The following is a 13,734-nucleotide window of genomic DNA, read 5'->3' as shown; positions in this document are numbered from 1 at the left end:
AAATGCCAAAAAGAAAAACCTATCTAATTTGGAGCTTATCTAGTCTTTCACAGAGAGAAAAAAATAAAAGCAAGATCCTGGTTTAGTTGCGTGTTCTCCCAAGCATTGATTTTTGCCTGAGAGCTCTGAAAATGTCTACGAGGTCATAACAGAAGCCTTAACAGCATGCCTCCATCTCTCATAAAGCTTTATGACGAGCCAGTGTCTTCCTGGTTCCCTAACTAAAGGTGCGTTAGTCGCATCTAGAAAAATAATAGTGTCCTGCCTACTGGCAAAACCAGGTGCAATGCTGAGGAGCCAACAGCTTTCCAGGTGGACCCCAGGTCAGCACAGTACACAGCTGTTGTCTTCTTAGCAATTAACATGTTCCGAGTGTGGGTCAGTTTGCATCCCATTTTAACATCTTAGAACTGGATTTCATACTCAGACCATCACTGTAGAAGGACGTAGACCCCAGGAACTAATCTACTGTTTGTATGTAATATGTATATGTATATGTGTATGTGTATATATATACGTAAAATTTTTATTAATATTATTTATTCAACTTTTGAGTAGGCCATAGATTCACATGCTCAAACAAAAACCATTTGAAAACGTATAAATGAAAAGACTCCTCTTCATCCTTTTCCCCAGGCTCCCCTCCTCATAGGTAACTATTGTTATTACTGTATTCCATCTAATCTAAGACATCATCAATTTTAAGATGCATCATTATTTCATGTACCATTAAGAAAGATAATACAGCTAATTATATTCTAAAATGCCATATAATGGAAGATACATTCCTATTTCACAGATGTCAAGATGAGAAAAAAAGGTGTATCTTAGAATCAATGAAATATGGTTGTCTCCTTGTGTATGTTTCCTAATTTCTTTATGCAAATACAAACAAATATGAGTATAGATGTCAGCTCTACATCCTCAACATAGCAAAGAGTACATAATGGTCTCCTCATTGCTTTTATTCACTTCAAAGTGTATCTTGGTGATCTGATTGTATCATTATAGAGAGAGATGGCCCTCATTCATTTTTATGGCTGCATAGTATTCTATTGGGTAGATGTGATATAACTTATTTAACCAGTTCTCAATTGTTGGACATTCTGGGTTGTGTCTAATCTTGTGCTATTTCAAATAATGCTGCAATGAATAGCCTTGCATGTACATCACTTCGTAAGAGCAAGTATTTCTATAGGATAGAGTACTAAAGTTGAACAGGTGGGCAAAATAGAATAGGCATTTGGAGTTTTGACAGATAGTGCCAAATCGTCTGGCATAGGGGATCATACCAAACTCACCCTCCCACAGGTAAGGTATGAGCATGCCTGTTTCCCACAGCTTGGCCAATAGACACTTGGTAGGCTGTTGTTATTTTTCATAAATCTGATAGGTAAAAAGAAATGGTACTTTTGTATAGTTCTATTTTATATTTCTCATATTATGAGCACAGTTGAGCATCTTTTCATTACTTTTAGAGACATTTATATTTCCCTTTCTGTGAACTGTCTGTATCCTTTGTCCATTTTCCTGTTAGGTGGTTGTTCTTATCAATTTTTTTCTCAGGGAGATTTGTATTTTGTGATTTGGCTGGCAACTTTTCTTCTAGTTATTTACTTATTTAACTTTATTTATTGTTCTTTTTGCCATGCAGAGAGTTTAGTCTCATTTTCATGTAACTAAATTCATCACCCTTTTCTTTTATGGATTCCAGTTTCCAAGTCATACTTAGAAAGGCCTTGTTTACTCCAAGATTATACAAGAATTTCCCTATGCTTTCTGCTAGTAATCTTTAAGATTTTATCCTTTTGCATTCAAATCTTGGATCAAATTTGGGATTTGTCCTGTTATATGATATGAAGACCGGATTCCTTTTAATTTTATCTAGATGGTTAACTAGTTGTCCCAATACCATTTATTAATCAGTCCCTCTTTTCCCACACTAGTTGGAAATGTATAACTACATTCCTATATGTATTTGGTTCCATCTCTAATCTGTTCCATTGGTCTTGGGTCTGCCTATTTATAAACTACCTATATTTTAAATTAAATTCAGTAATAATTTCAGATGTGCAGTCTGAAGTCACTCTCGAGGACTGTTCACTCTTAAAGGCCCCACCTGAAAACCCATTTGTGACACCACCTGTCCTGTTTTACAAACTATACAATAAAAAACCACCAGAAGAACTGCTCTATTCAATGAAGGCCTCCAGGGAGCACTTGGTGACATGACACGGCTGCTGTTTGATAGAATAGCAACACTGATCATTACAGATGTAGTGCTTACAGCTCCAAAGGTACTTATACACCAGAACCCTACATAGGAATGGCCAATGCCACTTAGCAACGAAGTTCATTGCTCAAACACTCCAGGCACTACACAGCCCTCCTTCTGCAGACTAAGTCCTACCTTGCTCTACCCAACCTGTCTTTCACACACCACATTCTTCCTCTTACTTCTTAGAGCCTCCATTCTGAATTCTCATCCTCCCCTAATACTCTCACCTGACCCTTGACCTCCATTACCAACTTCCTGGTCCAAATCGCCAACATCTCTCTTCTGGACATAGCCTCCCTCCTAACCGCTTTTCCCACCTCCAGTCTTAGCCTCTCTAATTCAGGCTCCATATGGCAGACAGCGATATTTTCAAAGCACAAATCTGATCATGTCACTGTATTGCTTTAAAACCTTTCAGTGGCTGCCCATTGTTTAGGATTACAACCAACATCCTTAACGTGGCTATATAAGATCCCACGTGATCTGGTCCCTGATGGCCTCTCCACCCTCATCTTACATCATACTCCCCTTCACTCCCTCTGTTTCAGCCACACTAGGGCCCTTTCAGTTCCACAAACACATTTTGCACGCGCTGTTCCCGTTGCTTGCAATGTTCTTCCTCCCATTTTTTTTAACCTATTTATCTTTCAGATCTCAGCTCAAGCACCACTTCCTTAGTGTTTTCAATTTTTAATCTCCGGATGTCGTGTCCTTTCCTTTATAGTGTTTACCTCGGTTCATAATGAGACATTTACCTGTATTGTTATTTGGTTAATACATGTCTTTCACAAGCACCATAAGGGCAGTACCACCTTCCTTCCCTCATCCTGATATCTAGCAGGCTATCTAGCCCAGCACACAGTAGGATGCCACAAAGTATCGAGTCTATTAAATCCCTGTTTGTTTCCAATATAGTATTTTAACTTACCATTGAATAGCCACTTATTCATCAATGGCTTTGATACTTCCAGATATACATAATCCAGAGTAGAAGAAAGAAAGTAGGATCCAAGTTCTCCCGCAGAAAACATTGCTTGTGACTTCCTTCTGCATGTAGTCAAAAAGCAGACATCCAATCTGGAAGCAAAAGAATCTGGCTAAATAGATTCTGTCCCCATAGGATTTATGGACCAGAACATGGGCCTGGCCAGTGGCCTAAATGATAGTAGATCTCCAGGGGGTTTGGTACTTTGGTTTAGTTATCTAAAGACCTACAGGTGTCTCCGGTTCCAGCCCCTCTTCCCAGCTTCCCTATCAGCCTTGTATTCCCTTCTTTCCTCCTCATCAAAGTCACCATTTTGTCCAGGACAATAGGGCTTCTAAGATATCAAACATACTGTCTCCTTATAAATATTTAGCCCCTCCATCCTAAGACTATAGCTTGGAATGGCAAACCTAAGGCAAGGAGGGGATGGTAGGACTGTATAGATTTTTGCATTCGGTACATGAGAACTTTAAACTCTGGTTGGTGGACTACAAAATAGTTCCCAGTGATCTTGGCCTTTTGATATTTGTGTCCTTCTGTCCCCTCCTATGTTGAATCAGAGCTGGTGTATATAGACAATAGAATACAGCAGATATGACACTGTGTGACTTACATATAAGTCATAAAGGCATTACGGCTTCTACCTTGGTCTGTTGGATCCCTTGCTCTGGGAAAGGCAGCCACCATGTCATGAGGACACTCAAGCAGTCCTGTGGAGTGACCCATACTGGGAAGAACTTTGGTTACAGAACCAACTTAGCAGCCATGTGAGTGAGCTATATTGGATGGCTGCAGCCCCAGCTGACATATAAGTGCAATCTCATGAGAGATCTTGAGTCAGAAACCATGCAAATGAGCCACTCTTGAATCGCTGACCCACAGAAACCATGAGCAATAATAAACAAACAATTATTGTTATTTTAAGCCACTAAGCTTTGAAATGATTTGTTATGCAACCTCAGATACAGGCCATAAGGTCAAAACAGAAGCCCAATGTCTGGTCTGTGTCTTCAGGGTTCTGGACACACGGCCTTTCCCCCTCCTATTTATACCTTTTCTCTTTCTCTTCCAGTGAACCACTCTACTTAGGAAGGAATTTCTGTCCTTCATCTGGGCTTCCTTTATAATATACACATGCTTCTGCACTGGTCTATATATGTGCAATAGAGCATAGTGGTTAATAGAATCAGCTTTGGAGACAGAGTGCCTTAGTTTAAATTCCTGCTCTGCCATTTACTACAAGTATGACCTTGGGCAAATGATCTCATCTCCGTATGCCTTAATTTTCTAACCTTTAGAGTGGAAATAATAATAGTACCTACATCATAGGCTTGTTTCCAGCGCTCAGCACAAGGCCTGCCACATAGGAAGCACTCCCAAAACAGTTGTTTTGTTATTAATGTTATTCTTTCATTATTGGTAGTGGTAGTATTCTGATCATGCTGTGTTGATTGTGTAATTTCACATCTCATTCTCTCTCTAGAGAGAGAGCTTCCTCAAGGCAATGCCTTGATGCCATTTATCTTCGCCTCTTCAGCTTCCCAGCAGCACCCAGCCCATGGTAGAGACCAGCCAACATATGTATAACTTAGGATGGCTGCCTGTGATGGGCTGTAGGCAAATTGAAGGCCAGATACTTGAGCCACAAGGGAATAGAACAGAGCTATTGTGTGTAGTCCAAGAATGGGGCCAAAGAAAACACAGGGCAGAGCCAGGAATTGGGGCAGAAGTTAAGGCAAGAGGTCGCCCGGGTGAGTGGAGGGCGGGATAGCCCTGGCCAAGCTGTCCAGGTCCTTGCACAGGAGCATCTACTTTCCTCTTAATGAAGGAATCTCAAGTTCCCCTGCTCAGCCTTCAGCCTTAGGTGGGATCTTCTCAATGTAAAAGGCCCTCACATTTGCTGGCATGGGTGGGGCCTCGGACAAGTCTCCTAAACTCACTAAGCCTTGGTTTCTCCATCTGTAGACTGAAGATAATAATAATCAATCTTAAGACTCAAGAATGCTGAGGGTTAAATGTGATCAAGCTGGTAAAGCGCTTAGTGCCCTCACAGGCACAGAGAGAGAGCCCAGTAAATGTTGACCGCCCTTTGCTTGGTAAAAAAGTCTTAGTGAATACAGTCTTTCATTTGCTGGTGTCTTGATGCCAAAGAATTTCAATGATTCTCAGGCTTTTCTGCCTCATTTGCAGAAAGAACCAAGGCGTGCACGCACGCACACAGACACACACACACAGACACACACACACACACACACACACACACATACACACCCTTCCTTCTGGAAGAGGTTAACTATTGTGACCGGTACAATTAGCCCCTTTCCATCTGATAACAACCTCATGTAAGGAATTCACAACCGTTAATTAGAGGCACCAGGCAATCTTAGGAGGGAGGGAAGTGATCGCTCAGGCTCTACCCGCGTCTGAACCGAGTTGCTCTGGGGTAACCTCAGTCACAGAGCCTGGGCCCGAGCAGGGACAGAACAGGATGGAGCCTGCCAGCCACCAGCCCCTCCACACTGCCTCTTCCCTCTTCAAGACTCCAGGGGGCTGACTGGAGGCCCTGCAGTTGTAAGTTCATTATTAAATCATTTCTCATGGAAAGAAGAAAAGGACTCGAAGCTCCACACACCGTGGTTTTTAAAATGCTAGTCTCTCTTCAATAGAAATTGAATTCACTGATGTAGCCCAGGGAAAAGCCAGCTCCTTCCTCCCCACCAAATGACTCTTTCAGGGTAATATAGCAGTTAAACCTTCAGGTACATAATAGCACGCCGGTCTATTAGCTGAGGCGATTTTCTTCTTCAGCTTGCAGCTTCTTGCCTGACAGTTGTCACCTAGACAACCACGTCTCTATGAACTCCAGAGGAGACTGGGGGGGTGTCCTCTGAGGAGACAGCCAGCCCGATACATCAAATCTTCTGGTGCGAAGGAACCATTCTTGGCTTTGCGATGTGGAACACACTAAATAATGCATTCAACTGTTGTCTATTCATCTTTTCCATTGCCACCACCGCAGGCCCCTCCTTGCCTGTGACCTTGAAATGCTCCCTCAGCATCAGGCCTTCCCATTCTCCTGTTATCAGCAAATCTCGTTTGGTGTGTGTGCGTGTGTGTGCGTGTGTGTGTGTGCGCGTGTGTGTGTAGTTAACAACTTTCCAACCTTGCAGCTTCCTAGCTATGCTTTTTATTTTCAAACAAAAGAACTGCAAAGGCAGAAAGTTCTCTGTACCAACGTGTTAGGAAACTCTAATCAGACAAGCCCCGGCCACTCCTGTGACTTAATGAGGAGGAGCCATCATGGTCACGATCGGCCCCTGCCTGGGAAGGGCTGAGCCCCAAGGCAGGAAGGGAGAGCCGCCCCTCCTGGTGTAAAACAACAAACGGCACCACGCTGGCGAAATCAAGGAGCAAGGAGAACAAAATGGCAATTACAGGCCAAAGGGCCAAAGTCACAATTTCCTCACACCAGGAAGCAGTGTGGCATGTGGACTGTGGGCATCAGTCACCAACTGTGGGCCCTTCCGGGACTAGGAAGAGAAAGTCTGGGAGGCCTGTGGAGGCGGCCTTGAGATACACAGTGAGGTCCGCACGCCTCGAACATCACAAGCAAGGGGCTGGTGACTCACTAGGTGTGGACGTGTGTGCTGCTGGGGAATCCATCCTAACTGACAAATGGTGAGTGCCTATGTGTTTTCCTGAGCTCTCTTCTAGACCTTGGGGATAGAGCACTAAACTAACCAGCCAAAGATCCCTGCCTTCTGGAGTGTACACCATAGTAGAGTACATGTTGCTAAACATTATTTTTAGATCATCAGATTGTCAGTTAAGTGTTTCCTGGAAGTGCTTGCTAGGCGAAGACTGTGGGGGAAGAATGTTGATTTTAGTATATTAGTCCATCCTAAGCATCACACATGCCGAACACAGCAAGCTGTCTTGTGAGTTCTTAACCTGGGTCTTCATGGCTACCAAGGCTCCACAAGCTAGACCTTGGCCTTGTCTTTTACAGCCGTAGTGGCCACACTGTCTGCCCAGGGTCCCTGTGTGTGGGAATCACTCAGTGGTGTGCTGGGGCCAGCTCATAGGAGGCCTCATGAGGCCTGACTGTCTCATGAGGACTGACTGTATGCATCTCTTCCCAATCCCATGTTTAGTGACATCATGTTGCTAGCCTGAAGTTAGTAATGGTGGGAATATCTACACCATAGAAATCAGCTATACATCGGGGCCTTTGGTTTTTGTTTGTTTGTTTGTTTAAATGGTGGTTTACCAGCATACTTCTAGAACCACCCCTCCCTCAGGTCCCCCATGTTCTGCTCGGTCCGTGGTATTTGGGTAGCATGACACCATCCTCTCCAACACAACACATGGCCTGAGTCTGCTCGGTCAGAGTGCTCCATCCTCCTGGGCACATCATCTGGTACAGGGATGAGCACGGGACCCACAACAGGTCAATCAAAGCCTTCTTCAAGATTTTCACCAGAGCTGTTAGAAAAAAAAAAACGCTCTTCTCCTCTGAGATCACGAGGAATAAGGATCATGTAAGCCTAGAGTTGCCATCTTTTTCCCAATCTCTTCTCAGCCAGCCAGACGGACCATAAGGCCAACAAAGAAGAGGGCAGAAGCAAGAGATGGACAGAAGGCAGAGCCCTGACAGCATTTCTTGTGCACCTGGAGCTAATATTACTTTTTGCTGTTGTTCTTAAGCTAGGTTGAGCTGGAATTTTGTCACTTGCAACCAAAAGAATCCTAATTCCAATATACTGTGTGCCCTCAGACCCTTCTCCTGCATAAACTGGCTCAGCTCTCAAGCAGAGAGCAGCAGGTGATGTCAGTGTCCTGCTCTTGTCTCCTTGGCACTCGCTGTCCCCATGTAGCCTGATGCCTTCTTACTGTAAGCAAATGAGATGCTCTCAGCCCATAGGTGGGAGAGGCCAGAGTGCTGGGGAGGTAACTCACATGGGGGCAGCCCTAAGCCAGTAACCAACAGGAGATGGTGGAGAAAGATCCCAGCTTCCCCACCCGTCGGGTGGGACTTGGAGGCATGTTCCATACCATCCCCCTGGGATCCCCAGCAGGATTGTCGCCTACAGCGGTAACCAGTTTTGATGCTATGAGTTGGTTTCCTTCTCTTCTCTGTCTCACTTCTCCACCCCTTAGTGATACTGCCTGGAATCACCTCCCAAAGAAACTACACGCACCCAAATCCTTGTCACAGAGTCGGCTTCTGGGGGAATCCAGCCTAGAGGAATAGACCATTGCCCCAAAATTAAATAAATAAATATGACTAATGATGACTACAACCCAAACCACTTTGCTCTCCTCTTTCTAATAGTCAATGTTTGTGGTTTCTCAGCCAAAGTTGTGTTGTGTTGTTTCATGTTACCCAATGCGTGGCTACAGAGTTAGTTTGCAAATGAGGAAAGAAAATTGCTATTCAGAACTGAAAGTGGGAGTCATAAAATCTAATTTGGGTTTGGTCTACATTTGGTTTTGGCTATGAAATAATAAAATCTGGACACACCCAGAGGTTTTCTTTGGGGCAGCAGTGAATGCGGAGCAAAGCTTTTACTGGTTTTCTCCTGCGAGAAAGTTGGGCAGCTGAAGATACTATCGCATGAAAACAGCTCCCTCCCTTCCGCCTGGTTGGTTCACGGTAACCACAGGCTGGTGGAGACACCTTAGTTAAGAAACCCATACTTGTCAGGGAAGTCAGGCCTGGAGTGACCTTTTCCCAAAGGCAGAGGCCGACTCTCTGGGTGTGTGAAAGTTGCGAGCGCGTCTGCTCACAAAATCAGCCAGTCCTGTGTGAGCCACACCCAATCTTCCCAGGGAAGGAGGTGAGAGAAAATACCTGTTCCAGGCATTAGGCTGCCAAGCTTTACAACTTCCAACACCTAGATACCTGTATTTTTCCAAAGTTTTGGTTTGGGAGTAATTTCCTAACGCATTACAGCTCCTTTGGACTGGGTATGCCTCTGACTTCATGGTAAGTAGGTAGGGTGGGATTAATCAAATAAATTTAAGTGAAAGACTTCGCAATACCAGATGAAAAGAGTCCAAATCTAAATGGCTGCACCTAATGCTTTCAGGAATTAAGGATCTTTAAGGAGCAAATTTCAGAGGAGGGGTGTGGCACAGGGGAAAACCTGAACTTGGAATGTGAGTACCTGCATGTGAATTCCAGCTGTCACTGTCAAGCTGGCTGGCAGCATGTATAATGGTTATAAATATAGATTCTGGAGCCACACTACCTGGGTTTAAATTCCAGCTCCACTACTTACTAGCTGTGTGACCATGGGAAAGTTAAGTAACGTCTCTGGACCCAGTTCCCTCTTCAGTGAAGCAGGGATAATAATGGTACCTGCCTTGTAGGACTGATACAAGCATGAAATGGATTAATATCTCTCAAGGGTCTAGAAACCTGCCTGACACCTAGTAAGTGCCAACCTGTTTGCTTTTAATATTAGTCACAGGCTCTCTGGGCCTCGGTGTTCTCCTCTGTAAATGGAGGATTCCTACCTGGCTTACACTGTGGGGTTTTATTAGGACAAAATGACACAACGTTATTAGAAGGGAAAATGTGGTAAAGCATAATATAAATTTAGGTTGTGATTAAATCAGCTTAAGCTTTTGTGGCCGACCATCCTCCCCTAAAGACTGGGGCTGGGCATTTAGAGGCTTGGTTAGTCTTGACTTCCAGGGAAGGAAACAAGAGCTCGGGGAAATCCACCCTCCCCTCTACACGGGTTGGACATATGGCTAGCAGCTGGGATTTATGTAAAGCATTCTTCAAATCAGTCCAAAAGCCCCACTGTTTGGTTATTGCCCCCAGTGCAACCGTAAAACCACAGCTCACAACTGCCAGCAGGTTGTTACATCCCCAGCCTGTGCTCACCCTGGCCCCCTCTCAGCTGCCTCGCCATGGCCACTCCAAGTTCCCTGGCCCCAGAGCCACCTGCGTGTCCTCTGGTTAACTCAATCTGCTGTCAAAAGGAGGAAGTAATTAAATGGGGGACATGTCAGTCCCACCACAGGCCCTGGAAAAGTCAATAAAATTTAGTCACCAGAATGGGAGCTGATTTTTAACCACTCTACTATAAACCACGACACGCACAAAAGATGTCAGCTTCAGGCCACATAGCAGCCAAGCCCAGGAACTCAGGTGCTCAACATAGCTTTCCTTCTGTGGGGCAGAAGGAAGGAAAATGAAGTACTATTTACTCCAGTGAAATGCGATGCGAAAACATGAAGGGAAAACATCTTGTTTCCCCCATAATTCTATACCCTGAAGATGTTAGGGGGAGGGTCATTACAGTGGTGAAGGGGAGACAAATGGAAAAGAGGACAGGATAAAATATTGTTACCAGACAGACCCACTGGGCTCTCGGAGACTGTGCACGAGAAAGCCAGCTATTATAACAGCACTTGAATTCACAAGTTTGTTGCTTGCTTTCTGTTTCAAAACCCTCTGCCCTTCTGTTTCTCTGCTCCAGTATCTGACGGATTTTCTCTGCAGTCACAGGGCTCTATCCCAGAGGGGCTGTGGAGGACAGTGTGGAAGGGAGAACGAGAGCACATAAGAACCAAGATTCCACCTGACCTACCCTGCCTGCCTGGCTGGCCTTCTTCCCTTTGGTTCTTTTTTGCTTTGTAAAATAATGAAATTTCCATGAAGTCAATCTCACTGACCAACTTAGTGAGAAAATTTAGCTACAACCTAGTAGGACCAGCATCCAGATTTGGCCAAGAGTGTTTGGAGGTGGGGTGGGGTGGGGTGGGGAAGGGGAGGAGAAAGTCTACCAAAAGGAGGTTTCCTTTTCACACAGCAGAGACATCACAACAGACCCTGAGTCACAGAAATATGCTGATTCACTCTTTTCCCACAGTCTTCACTCTCTTTGCAAAAAGGCCTAGGAACCCTTTTGTTACATTTCATTTTCTGGTTTTTGTTTCCCCAAAAGTGAAAGGTGACTTATTTAACAATTTCAGTGAAATACTGCCTGTAAAATGCAGAGTATCATACAAGGCACAATTGCCTTAAAGTTAGTAGTTAACATTTATTGAACACTTACTACTATTTTTTTTTTAAACATCTTTATTGAAGTATAACTGCCTTACAATGGTGTGTTAGCTTCTGCTTTATACCAAAGTGAATCAGTTATACATATACAATATGTTCCCATTTCTCTTCCCTCTTGCATCTCCCTCCCTCCCACCCTCCCCATCCCACCCCTCTAGGTGGTCACAAAGCGCCGAGCTGATCTCCCTGTGCTATGCGGCTGCTTCCCACTAGTTGTCTATTTTACATTTGGTAGTGTATATATGTCCATGACACTCTCTTACCCTGTCACATCTCACCCCACCCCCTCCCCATATCCTCAAGTCCATTCTCTAGTAGGTCTGTGTCTTTATTCCCGTCTTGCCACTAGGTTCTTCATGGCCTTTTTTTTTTTTTCCTTAGATTCCGTATATATGTGTTAGCATACTGTATTTGTTTTTCTCTTTCTGACTTACTTCACTCTGTATGACAGACTCTAACTCCATCCACCTCATTACAAATACCTCCATTTCATTTCTTTTTATGGCTGAGTAATATTCCATTGTATGTCCATCGACAGATCGATGAATGGATAAAGAAGATGTGGCACATATTTACTACTATTTTTAATCCTCACAACTTTCCTGGGCAGTAGATTCTAATATCAGATCTATTTTACAGATGAGAAGACTGAGCCCCAGAGAAATTAAGAAACATGCCCAAGGCCATGTAGCTGGGCAGTGGTAGAGATAAGATTGGAACACTCACTCAATATTTCCTATCAGCTCTCCATGCTGACAATTACTGACATTTATCTAATGCTGAGCAGATTCCCAAACCCTTTCATGTACACCATCTCATTGGATACTCAAACACATCTCTTGAGGCAGGAGTTCTTGTCTCTGACTTAGAGATGAGGAAACAGAAATTTAGAAGGATTAAGTGATTCTAACAGTATTATAGAGGCAGAAAGTGAAGAGCGGAACTCAAACACACTTTCTGGTCTTCTTACCATACCCCTGCTATCTCAGAATAGTAAGTCTTTACATATGGCAAGCTCTCATCAGCCCTGGTAAAATCTTCAGGCTTGCTCCACAGGAAGGGCCCCCCTCCTCTGCTTCCAGAGGCAGGTGTGATGGCTTCTTCATTGGCCACCTCCACCCTACTAGTAATGCATGCATATGTTTCCTGCAAGGTGGCCACGTGTGGCTGTGCAGGTTGTTTGGTGAATGACCTCACTGCATCTATGGGGGCACCATTCAAAATAGGTGTGGTAGATTTACCACTTTATGAAGATAATTTTCCAGTAGATGGCAGTAATGTGTCTTGAGGAAGGGGTGGGTGCCTTTTCCTAATTCATGCAAAGGCAGTGTAAAGGCTAGTGGGACCCCTTATGGTGTCCACTTTAAATTCTTCTTACCCATAGTGGTAAGGTGGCATTGATCCATCTATCCTCTTCTGGTCCCTCTTAAGACCTAGAGTGGGAGATGCTCTCTGCTAGAATTCATTTATTAACATTTAACAAAATGCTTATCAGGTACCTACAGTGGGACAGATATTATACAAGGTGGACCTACTGCAATGGCAAACAAAAGAAACATGGTCCCTCCTCTCTTACTGAAGTTCAATAAGGTAGTAGGGAAGGCACTAGAGGTTGGTCCACTTTAATTGGCTTACCCTTTCTCTCTGACTTGGCTCTATTCTATAGGTTGTAAACACTAACCAGCAACAACAACACCTTAACTTTTTAAGACTCCTTTGCAACCAGAAGTTGCCATGTGACCCAGTTCTGGCCATGAGACATAAACGGTAGTCAACTGATGCTCACTTTTCCTCTTCTCCTTTCTCTCTGGTTGGAATACAGATGCTATGCCTGAGAAGCAGCAGTCATCTTGTAAACACGAGGACTGGAACATACTTGCTATAGACAGCAGAGAAAGAAGAGAAAAGTAGTCTGAGTCCTGTGTGGCATGATTGAGCCATTCGACTTTGCTGGATGTCCTGTCTTGTTGTGGGAGATAAATAAACCCTCACGTATTTAAACTACAATCAGTCAAGTTTTCTATTACTGGCAGCTGAACACTACCCAAACTAACACAAGGAGACAGACATTAAGCAATATGAAAAAAACAAATGTAGAATTATAAATACCAAAAAATGCCACACTAGAGAAGTACAGGGCACCATGAGAATGTAAACTCAGGCACCTGACCATGTCTGGGGGGCAAGTAAGGCTTTGCTGAGGAAATGACATTGGATCTCAATAACTAGGGGCTAGAGGGGGCGGAGTCAAGATGGCGGTGTGGGAAGACGCGAAGTTAGCGTCACCCCACAACTAGGGTACCTGCTGGCCACTGGTGGGGGACCCTGACGCCCAAGGAGATGGGAGGAACCCCCAAGTGAACTGCCAGGGGTCAGGCGAAGCTCCTG

This window comes from Eschrichtius robustus, chromosome X (genome assembly GCF_028021215.1).
Source record: "Eschrichtius robustus isolate mEscRob2 chromosome X, mEscRob2.pri, whole genome shotgun sequence".
Lineage (NCBI taxonomy): Eukaryota > Metazoa > Chordata > Mammalia > Artiodactyla > Eschrichtiidae > Eschrichtius > Eschrichtius robustus.
Note: the sequence above shows the minus strand (reverse complement) of the source record.